The sequence below is a fragment of the Xyrauchen texanus genome, chromosome 20, assembly GCF_025860055.1.
Source record: "Xyrauchen texanus isolate HMW12.3.18 chromosome 20, RBS_HiC_50CHRs, whole genome shotgun sequence".
Lineage (NCBI taxonomy): Eukaryota > Metazoa > Chordata > Actinopteri > Cypriniformes > Catostomidae > Xyrauchen > Xyrauchen texanus.
In genome coordinates, this window is record NC_068295.1 from 14,681,400 (window position 1) to 14,693,996 (window position 12,597).

Below are 12,597 nucleotides of genomic sequence, written 5' to 3' on the forward strand. Positions count from 1 at the left end.
TTCAGGCTGGATGTCCCAAAAATGTAGATCGTGTGCCTATTGTCATGTATGCACCACTACACACAAGCACTGTTCCCACAGTTATAAACACTTCCCCAGTAAAAACGGGAAATACTATAAGTGTAGCGTGCGTGCCTGCTGTACTGCACGCACCCCTACACACAGCTATCCATACAGTTTCAAACAGCTCTCTATTTCATGCCGCAAGCATCACAGATGCAATGCGCGAGCAAAGAAACTCCCCGCTAAATGCAAAAAGCTTTATGAATGTGGCGCGCATGCCTATTATGATGTATGCACCCCCACCCCAAAACACTGTTCATACAGTTTCAAGCATCTCTCCGACTCATGCTGTGAGCATCTCGGAGATAGCGCACGTGCCTGTACTCTCACATGCACCCCTGCACTCGGTACTCAATACGGCTGCTCAGCGTGCACCTGCGCCTCTGAGAGCCGTAGACTCTGTGTTAGCACAAAGCGATTTGCCGGTGGGGCCCATACGTCACTGCGACACGCCCCCAGCCAGCATTCAGCCCATATCTGTGCGAGCAGAAGCCTGGGAAAAAATCCCCGACATGCCGAAATGGGCTTTGAACATAATAAAACACGGATACTCACTTCAGTTCGCTCGCAGACCACCCCGCTTTTCAGCGGTGGTCGAGACGAAAGTGAGAAAAGATGTGTCACATGTTCTACGCACCGAGGTGCTCAAACTGATAGAGAAGGGCGCTATAGAAACTGTTCCTCCCTCTTTGAGCGAGGCGGGTTTTTACAGCCGCTATTTTCTCATCCCGAAAAAGGACGGTGGCCTCCGCCCCATCCTGGATCTCAGACATCTGAACAAAGCTTTAATGATTCGCTCGTTCAGAATGTTAACAACCAAACATATCCTCGCGCAAGTTCGCCCCAGGGATTGGTTTCTATCAGTGGATTTGAAAGACGCTTACTTTCACATTCCGATAGCGCCTCATCACAGGCCCTTTCTGAGATTCGCTTTCGAGGGACAGTCATACCAGTACACAGTACTACCATTCGGCCTATCATTGGCCCCCCGTACAGCGGGGAGTGTGAATACTGAATTACCTCGACGATTGGCTAATCATAGCACAATCAGAGGACCAGTTAATGACGCACAGATCTTGGATTATCAGCCATCTAGAATGCCTGGGTCTGAGAATCAATTTTGCAAAGAGCGTGCTATCCCCCAGCCAGAATATCTCTTTTCTGGGAATAGTGCTAGACTCTCATCAGAGCGCGCGCTCTCTATTTGACGCCTTGCAACATCGTTCAGAACGGGCGCGCACGCCCCCGTCAAACGATTTCAAAGAATGCTCGGTCTCATGGCCTCGGCATCAGCTGTACTCCAACTAGGATTGTTGCACATGCGTCCTCTCCAGCGCTGGCTCAAGAGCCGTGTCCCCACTCACGCGTGGCGCTCGGGCCACTTTTTGATCAGAGCGAATCACGGCTGTATAAAAGCCCTGACGCCCTGGAAAGCCATCAACTGGTATCAAACCGGCGTGAGTCTGGCCGTGAGTACGCAGAGAAAAATGATCATGACAGATGCCTCCAAAATAGGATGGGGGGCCCTTTACAAGGGCAGGCCTGTCTCCGGGTTTTGGTCAAACCCGGAAAAGCGCCTACACATAAATTGTCTGGAAATGAAAGCGGTCGCCTTGGCTCTCAGAGCCCTGCTTCCGTACCTAAAAAACGAACACGTCCTGGTCCGAATGGACAACATGACGGTAGTTTCGTATATAAATCGCCAAGGTGGACTCAGGTCGAGCTCCCTGCACTCTATGGCCAGGGAGCTCATCCTATGGTCACAACACCACCTGCGCTCGCTAAGGGCAGCGCACGTGCCAGGTGTCCTGAACCAAGGAGCGGACATGCTATCCAGAGACAAGGTTCTCCCAGGAGAATGGTCTCTCCACCCTCTGACGGTTCAGTGGTTATGGCAAACCTTTGGCGAGGCAGAGGTCAACCTCTTCGCCTCCAAGGAAAACGCGCACTGCCCTCTCTTCTTCTCAAAAAGCACGGACGCGCTCGCCCAAGTTTGGCCGAGGCCGAGGCCATGAGACCGAGCATTCTTTGAAATCGTTTGACGGGGGCGTGCGTGCCCGTTCTGAACGATGTTGCAAGGCATCAAATAGAGAGCGCGCGCTCTGATGAGAGTCTAGCACTATTCCCAGAAAAGAGATATTCTGGCTGGGGGATAGCACGCTCTTTGCAAAATTGATTCTCAGACCCAGGCATTCTAGATGGCTGATAATCCAAGATCTGTGCGTCATTAACTGGTCCTCTGATTGTGCTATGATTAGCCAATCGTCGAGGTAATTCAGTATTCACACTCCCCGCTGTACGGGGGGCCAATGATTGGCCGAGCTGCCCCTTGTATGCTTTTCCCCCGATCGCGATGCTACCTCAGGTCATCAGTCGGATCAGGGAGGTGAAATGTGCAGTGCTCCTGGTAGCCCCACTCTGGAAAAACCAGACGTGGTTTCCAGAACTGATACAGATGATGCAATCTGCCCCATGGCCGATTCCACTGAGGCAAGACCTCCTCGGACAGGCCAGCGGGATGATTCTTCATCCCCGCCCCGATCTGTGGGCCCTCCATGCATGGCCCCTCAACGGTTCCCGAGAACCTCCCCAGTGGAGTTTTGAGAACCATTACTGAGGCGCGAGCGCCCTCTACGAGGCGCTTGTATGCCGAAAGTGGAAAGTGTTCAGTGACTGGTGTGATACCAAGAGTTTGAACCCCAAAACGTGCGAGATACCAAGTGTACTCTCCTTTTTGCAGGAGCTGCTGGAGGTGGGCCGCACACCCTCCACGCTCAAAGTCTATGTGTCTGCCATAGCGGCGTCACACAATCCTGATAAAGGACATTCATTAGGGAAAAACGATCTGATCGTTCCTTTCCTAAGAGGCGCTAGGAGGATGAAACCTCCTCGCCCACCTTCGGTGCCGATCTGGGACCTGGCCACGGTCCTGGACGCACTCAAGGGTGCCCCGTTCGAACCTCTCCGAACCGTGCACCTTAAGCAGCTCTCGCTCAAAACCGCGCTCTTGCTGGCGCCGCTTTAGTTAAAAGAGTGGGCTGACCTGCACGCGCTGTCATCAAGCTGCTTGCCTGGAATTTGGACCTAACAACTGCAGAGTTGTCCTTAGGCCAAAGCACGGGTATATTCCTAAAGTGCTCTCTACACCCTTCAGAGCACAGGTGATATCTCTGGCAGCGCTATCGTCCCCAGCAGACGAAGGCGACGCAAATTTACTCTGCCCGGTCAGGGCGCTCAGAGTATATTTGGAACGTTCTGCCCTGTTCAGACAGACGGAACAATTATTCGTATGCTTTGGCGGCCGAACTAAGGGTCTCGCTGTCTCAAAGCAAAGAATATCGCGCTGGATAGTGGATGCTATAGCGCTGGATTATGAAGCCAAGGGCCTTCAATGCCCCTTGAGCTCACTCTACGAGGAGCATGGCCTCCTCGTGGGCATGGTCGAGTGGGATACCCATTGAAGATATTTGTGCGGCGGCAGGCTGGGCCTCGCCTTCGACATTTATCAGGTTTTATAACCTACAGGTCCCCTCATTGCATTCCAACATTCTATCAGCCTGACTATAGAATGGAATAGAGTGTGTTTATGCTGGGCATCACCTCCTCCCTTATAAGGTCCGTCTCTGACCGACTTAGAGGATTTATTATGCGTACCAGTACATAAAAAGCTCAGTACATAAGATGTGTGCTTGTGTTTGTACAAAGAGCGCTCGCCTTGGGCAAGGACGCTCTGTAATATCCCAGTATATAGCTCGCCGTTGGCCGGCTCGGGGAATAATCACTTTGCTTTAAAGCTCAGGCACCTGCCTCTGGTTTTATAGAGCGAAGTCAGCACGCACGGCGTTTTACATGGTTTTCCCATAGCGTAAGCTACTTACGCAATAGGAGGGACCTCTCGATAGGGAACGACTCGGTTACTAGCGTAACCTCGGTTCCCTGAGAGGAGGGAACGAGTATTGCGTAAGCTGCCGTGCTTGTGCTTGGTCAGTTCGCTTCAGTCGATTGAACCTAAAGGAACTCGCACGACGGGGTGCCCATTATATAGCCTGCCTATGCTAATTTCGGCAGGCTCTGAGCTGCGCGACGCGATGCGCGCTACCATTGGTCGCACGTTCAGAGTCGCCCCGTCATTGGTTCGAGCAGTTGCCGTGGCACAGCCAATGACCGAGCTGCCTCGGTCATCGCTGTCTGCTGTGCAGCTGCAATGCGTTTTACATAAAGACTTCAATATTTCTGGAGAAACGGAGTTTTACCATAGCGTAAGCTACTTACGCAATACTCGTTCCCTCCTCTCAGGGAACCGAGGTTACGCTAGTAACCGAGTCGTTTTTGACTCTCCCTCTGTCCGTGTATGTGGTCACGGTCAGCCTGACTTCAGTTACAATGAAAGTGCGGTTTAGAAAATTCTAAATGGTGCTTCCATTTTTAGGTGGTTCTAAAAATTTGTTGATCTGTTGACTTGGTACTTTGGTTTCTGTGTCTTAAGTCCAATCTAACATGGGTCAGCTTCATGGTGTGTTAGATGATTTAAAAACATACATAAAAAGCAAACAATTTGTTATTGAAGATGCCCCCCAAACCCAATGTTCAAGCCAAATCTACACCCTTGCGTGGGGCCAAAGTGATCATATGCAAGGTCCTTTGCTTCTACGCCTTACTGATTAACAAAATAAATACTCTGGATGCATCTCATTTGGATAGATTAGCAAAGTAATTAAGACGATTTTGAACAGAAAAAATAAGCCTTGTTTGTTTCATCGAATGTGCTATAACTAGGACAGTTTACTAAAACAGGAGGGCTGCCTTTCCTTGATTCGTGACTTTATTCTGTAGCTTGAATGTTTGTCAGCATAGTACTTTTGCGAGGTTATGTGCAGTTCTATGACAGGTCTATTTTTGCCTTTTTCATGAGGAAATCATGAGTTACATGCTGTTGATTAAAGTATGAAAGCTGGCTGGTCAATGTGAATGTTCTTCTTGCTGATACGTGTGCATTTTAATGTTCATATGATTTTGTTTTGGTTGCCTTGACGTCATCTCTTCCCTAATTTTAGAGCGTGGTTGGTAAGTTGTTGCTTAGTTACCAAGCTGTATGATCAAGCTTCCTGTCGCCTGAAGAAACTTGAGGCATTGGGAGAAAAATAAGAGGCAATACTCAACACACAGACAGAGAGCACAAAGGTAAAGAAAAAGAAAGTACTTCATATATGACATAACCTCTTACCTCAGTTACAAATGATACACTATTACTTTTTTTATCTGACAATGTCATCCTGATCTAAATCGTTTGACCGCCCCGTCTCTGTCATTCTTATCTCTCTCTTGTTCTCTTTCTCTTTCTTAATCTCTTAAACTTCTATTTAATTACTGCGTTCAAGCATATAAAAGCCCATAAATATGGAATGATTTTCCGGACATTATTCAAAAGGAATTTCAAATTGTATTTGCAATTGCGTTTTCAATTTGTGGACGCATAAAATGTGACATAATCCAAACGCAATTGCAAATCGCGCATTACCGTTTGCATTTTCGTTTAAGCGAATGCACAGTGACTGCCAGATTTCAAATGGAAAAGCAAAGTCCGTTTGCAACTGTGTTTCCCATATCTTACGAGTTTTGGCCCTGTCATATTTAAATAGCAATTTCAATTACCACGTCTGCTTTTTCACTTTCTCAGCGTCGCGTATGTAGCCAGCCAAAACTCAAATGGAATACTAATTCCCTTAGTATTTCCATTGATGCCTTACACGGAAACCTGTCAATCAGGGTCAAGGGTGGGATTATACTATGGGGCGTGTTTGTCTTGGGAAGAGACGTCACTCACAGTCACCTTTTGAATAATGTCCGGAAAATCATTCCATACATAAATGCTGAATACAAACAGAGGCCTGTGTAATTAAATTGCTGATTAGTCGTATCAAAGGGAAACTGGCAGGGGCTCAATTCAACCACCACAAGTTACAATGCAACACTACAAAAAAAAAAAAAATAAGAATAAATATATATATAGTATTTTGTCTTTGTAAAAAAACAGTACTCTACGTTAACATGGGCACACATGTATTTAATATTCTGTAGTTTTGCAAAAGTAATTAGAAAATCTAGCAAAGACAGAGAGAAGGACATAATGAAACAGAAGGAGAAAGAGAAAGAATAGCGAAATTAGGTTTTACCATCTCCTCTGCCAGGCGGGCAGCAGAAGCTCGCCCGTTTTGTCTGCTTTTCGGCAAGATAATTACAGTCATCATGCCTCCATCTCTCTGAGGAGAGGGTGTGGAGAAAAATAGCAATTATATAACAGCTTTATAGAGGGTCATTGGACTGAAATCCAAAAGACAATCCTAAAAAAAGGAACAGCGGAAGCAATCCCAGACTCATTATTAATCAGGGGGTCAATGGCTTGTGTGGTGGAAGCCTCCAGTCTTTTGTGTGGGAGGAACATCTAAGACTAAGAGAAGGAAGAACAACGTGAAGGGGTCTTTTTGGATAAAGCACCTCGACCCACCTCCTTGTTTTTTGTAATATTTGATAGAAAAGTTCACCACCTTATATTAATCTTAATCTTTTCTCTTGATTTTTCTGCTTGAAAGTGAGCCAAGGCCTCATCAGAGCGGAACAGTGTTCCTGTTTCTAAAAAAAAGGCAAAGTGATTTCCAGTCAAGTGAGCTCTTGATTGCAAGGTGATTTGTGTCACTCTTTGCACCTGCAAAGTTTAATCATAGTTTAGAATTCATGAAAAACACAGCAAGATTTGCTAAATAAATAAATAAATAAATAAAAGTCAGACTTTTCTAGAGTAGACTTTTTTAACAGTATATGTGTATTTGAATCACTGGTGGATTTGAATCCGTTGGTGGAATAGTGTTATCTGTGTATTTTTGAAAATAGCATAGAAAAACAGTAAAGCACAGGGCAAAAAGGAACAAAAGGGATCACTCGTGGCAGAGCTGTTGCAAAAAGATATTGCAATATTTGCCCTCAAAACATTACATATTGTGCATATTTACTCTACATTATACAGTCTGTGCACATGTGTTTGTACTGCTTGCATTTGTTCTAAATGTCTAAATATTATAAAGTTGGTATGAACTGTAAATTAGTTACACAGCTTAGCAAACTAATTAAAACTTCTTCTTCTGCTTTTTCGGCTGCTCCCGTTAGGGGTCGCCACAGCGGATGGTCTATCCGTGAAACACATATTTAACTTGGCACAGGATTTATGCTGGATGCCATTCCTAATGCAACCCCCAGTGGCTGGGGGTCTCTCACTCATACCTACGAGGCAATTTGGAGTTTCCAATGCATTTAACCTGCATGTTTTTGGACTTGTGGGGGAAACCGGAGCACCAAGAGGAAACTCACGAAAACACAGGGAGAACATGCAACTCCATACAGAAAGGCCATTTGAGCCGGGACTTGAACCCAGGACCTTCTTGCTGTGAGGCAAACTCATTAAAACATTGATTACATTTTTGAAGTTTACATATCCAGGTTAAGTCAATGAGAAGCAATTTCAGTGGTTCAGTCAAAAGCTTTATGAATAACACCTGGAAAACAGTGTTGCATGATTCGTTTCTGTGCACATTTCTTTTGTATTTTGCATAATTGTTACATTATGTGCAAATGTAAGTTCCAGAACTGTGAGATTATATTAAATTATAGGGCTGCCAGCACATTCTTTTATCTAGCACACCTGAGTCTGACCTGTGATTAGGTGGAAATGATGGGGGCAGAAGTATGAGCTCCAGGGGTGATCAGTAAATGTTTTATTCTCCATTTATCTCTCTTTTTCAGTGCTCACCTAACTATGGTCTGAGGGGTTCTATATTAAGCCTGTGTGTCTATACTGGGAGCAGAGTGGAGAACCATGTACTGCAGATGTGACACTGTGGTCTCACATAGGAGGTAGTGGTGGCTCAGTGGTTGAGACTCAGGGTTACTGACCAGAAGGTTGGGGGTTCAAGCCCCAGCACCACCAAGATGCCACTGTTGGGCCCTTGAGCAAGGCACTTAACTCCAAGTTGCTCCGGGGGGAGTGTCCCTGTAATAAGTGCACTGTAAGTCGCTTTGGATAAAAGCGTCTGCCAAATGCATAAATGTAAATGTGGTCTCAGTGAATAAAGAGAGAACCATTTACTTCTTAAAGCATATGTCATTAGCAAGTTAATTAAATCCTTGAAAGCATTTTCATGAACAATCTTTACTGGCATCCAGATTGGCTGTTAAATGGTCACTAGATTCAAAAGCATGTAATCTTCAGGACTTATTGCTGCTGTGTTTTTGTCTCTTAGTGACTGTTTTGTTTACTTAGTTTAGTAAATGTTCTGTCCTCCACAACCATTTATGATGTCCCTTGGAACACAAATGGATTGGAGTTATTGTTAAAATGGCAGAGCTGTGACAATAATAATTCATGGTGATCAGTGTCTGTCAAGTTAAGTTGCAAGTTTTAGTTGATGAAATAAGTCAGTTCCCCTCAGGTTCACACAGGTGTCCTGGCAGAGTAACCACAGGTGTAGTTCATCACTAACAATGGACATCTTCGAGTTTAACAACTAGAAAGTGTAAAGTGTGTAAGACAGTAACAGTTACACCTGTCCTGTTTATGTTTGGTTTAATAGCAGATTTTGTCTTGATTTTTAAACCTCTTATTCACTGAACTTTGATGCTGTTATGCTTTTTATTCGGCCATAAGACATAATGACTGACTGCTGTCAGATATGACCACACTGTAGGAAGAGAACCTGTGGGAAAATGCCACACATACACAGGTTGAGATTTTGGTGTATTTTAGTGCATTACATTTACAGATTAATAATAATAAGTATGGATGTTCTGTCTTCATATAAAAAAAACACTCACTCCAGTAGGATATATAGATATATAGGATACATAGATTATTGTTTCAGACATCATGTCTGTGGTCGTTATATGGTGTATTGTATGGTTATGTCATGTGGTTACATAGAGCTGCACAGTGTAGTGTTAAATTAAAATGTCTGAGATATTAATGATACTGAAGAACCACATCTCTTCCAAACACCCACATGCAATTTCTCATGCCAGTGAACATTTCTCAGACATATATTTAAGACCACCCCCCTCCACACACACACACACACACACACACACACACACACACACGCATGCACACACACACACACAAACACTCTATATACTTGTTTGGCTATCTTTTTTCTGCAGTTTTTTTCTCTCTTTTTATCTCACACACATACATACATACACATGCAGTTGGTATTAGCAGTGATTTTTTTTTCTCACCATCTGATCAAAATAAAGTCAGATTGTGAATGTGTAGGAGGTACTTTGAGGATTTAAGGATAAACTCTTTCTAAATTAATTAGCAGTCTCCATAGAGTAGAGAAAAAAAACTACCCAGAGAGCTGTTGGTCTACCATTCTGAATAATAATAATAATAATAATAATAAAAGAATGAAATTTTTTTTGTAATTTTACATTGGTAAAACAAGTCTGAAAAAGTCCTTCTCTGATCATATTGTGCTGAGAGGGATTTAGTCTCTTTTGTTCTATGGCTTCTCACTTTTTCCCACAATTGTCAGCTTGAACGAGGCTGTTGGGAAGATGTGTGTGGGCGTTGCGTGTCAGGAATCGGATATCTATTCATCGGAAAAATTGCCTCTAATCGTTTCATTAAATGCGTTCATGGTGAAAGGCAGTAATTGGTTGGGAATGATGAATAAACTGTGCTTAAAATGGACTCAAAGACGACAGCACCCTACAAGGGTCTTTCAAATCAATATGGAGGTAGGTAGAAAGAATAATTAAAAGCAGGAGCATACAGATGTCTAATCTGTTCTTGTGTTTGTGTGTGTGAGTGGGGTAAGTCTGTGTTAGTAGCTCTGACAATATATTTGAGAAAATATCAGTATTACACTTTATAAAAGATCAAACATCCAACAAACTCGTCAATATTTTCTGTAGGTCCAACAACCTGACAATATTACACACAGTATATCTTCACCAAAATCATCTTCTGCTATGTAATCTGTCATCATCAATACATATTGCATTTCTTGTGTTTTTTTGACTGTGGGATAGTTATGTGTATTTTTTATTTAGTGACAAATGTGTTTGGGTTTAGCATTTTGGGGGGATAAAATCTTAACAATTTGGATCTGTGAATGCCAGTCATTACCATAATGATCAAATCCATTTATTTGATATATAAATTCCAAACAGCTTAATCTTCAAAAACAAATGTATTTTAATTCTCTTTCATATGAAATGGCCAACTGATATGATACAAAGCTGGCCATTTCATTTGTTGAAATACACTGAAAAAAATATTTGTGGTGAAGTAGATATTGCAATAAGATTAAATACTTTCTACATTTTAAATTAGATTAAGTGTAAAATTGAAAATAATACATTCTTGAAAATAATAAATCAATTCTCAATTCAAACATGCAAAAATGTAAGTTCTATCTTATAAGTTAATATTATTTATGATTTTTTGTTGTCTTTAAAATGTGTCATCGTGTATCAATCCTAAAGTGAAAACCTTATCATATTTACTGGCTAATCTGAGTAAATTTCACTGGTAAATAAAATAAGTAAATTTTACTTAACTTTTCGAAGTTGGTGTTTCCAGCATGCACCGGGCTTGAATAATTATTGAGCTTGCATGGTTTCAAGTTGGCAAGTATATTTGTTTATTTTGTTGTTACTGTACACTGTTACTGTTAATTTTCTACCCGTTCATGATAAAAAAAAAAATGTATGTGTTGATTGTTTCCGTCATCGTGTTTTGTGTCTTGTGTCTAGTGTAGCGGTCTGCGTGCAGCTCTGAATCTTCACCAGTAAGTCAAGATGACATATTGTCTATATGAGTACATATCCCACATTATGTGGGAGGCATCGTATGTACTGTGGTATATTATTAAACTTTTGTTTATAAGGAAAGTTAAAAATGTGAAATGTTCACAAACAATTTTAGCAATATTATTTAAGTACTATGTACATCAGATTTTTAAGTAAAAGCCAAAATCATCTCGTATTAACTTAAAAGACTTACTTTAAGTATATTTTATATCATTAAAAATTATGCAAAAACTTTCCAAATAAAATTAAGTCGTTTTTTTTTTTCAGTGTAGTTAAATCAAAGATATATGGAAAAGTTAGAATGATCTATACGGTAAGTCTTAATCAGGTTATTCAAGTCCTGTCACATTTGAGGTTCTCTGTCTGATGTGGACACATCATTTCCATTAGGTGTTCTTCTATGTGCAGAACTGGACCGGTCTGTCACACTGCAGGTATGACATTCAACCCAAAAGCAAAAGTCAGATCTACTGTCACAGTGAATCATAGGCTTTACTGGAACTGGCTAAATTATTAAACACATGCTCAATTCAGTCCACATTCCAAGGCAGAAGCTGCTCTCTGAAAAAAGCCAGCAAAATACATTTGGTGTTACAACTCATAGAACATTTTATTATGAACTTGGATTCAAAAATATTTCTTGACCTTTCTCTCTTACTTTCATTTACATTTGTGTGATTAACCAACCTGTTGTTGCTGCTGCTTATGTGCTGTAAACTGCAAAATATGGAGTATATCGCCCCCTTGAGGGCAAGAGGACAACAAATCGACAGAATGTTCTCAGTGGCTAATTATTGAAAATAAGGTCAAAGACTTTATCTTATTCATCTATACTAAATTCTTATATGGAAGCAACATTACATAATTACATAGTATTAGTTAAATAGTAGAACAGATTTTAAAACAATGTTTTCGGACAGCAGATTTGAGATTCAACACAGTGTCACAACGAGACCCTGCGAAACAGAACAATACATAGCCATAACCAGGGACTAAAATTAGCAAACAAAATTTGCCGAAATCTGGAACAAAGTGATTTTCAATTGTTCTGGAGTAAAAAAAAAAATTTTTAAATGCCGTAAACCGGTTATAACCAGTTAATTTTGTTCTAATATTTTGTTTATAAAACTAAAGGCCAAAGGGTTAGCAGTATATTTTTTTAACTACACCACTTCTTGTTACCCGAAAAAATGAAACATGTTCTTTGATCCTGAAGGAAACTGCTGAATCACACATTTCTTTGCATAAATGTCTGTTATGGATGTCATATTCTGTGAATGAGACCTTTTTAACAACCATGTATAATTACTACATATACATGCACGGCTAATTCAGATACAAGTTGATGTTTGTGGCTAGAGTCTTTTATATTTTTGCTTGTTGATATTGTGCTCGAAATCAACTACTGTATAATCAGAATTATGCAATCATAATCATATATTCTCATTCATGTATTCAGTTTATCATTGTACTTCTGTGCCTTTACATTTATTTTACCAGATGTATATGTGGCCAAACTTTGTATTACTTCATATATACATTTGTGCTATGAGATGCATTCCTTATGTGCTCTTGTATATGTTTTTATGTTACTTTATGACCCAATGAGGTTTCAGAGCTGGAGCAAGTGAGCCTAGTTTATGGTTTTATTATTGTTCCAAGAAATGTACA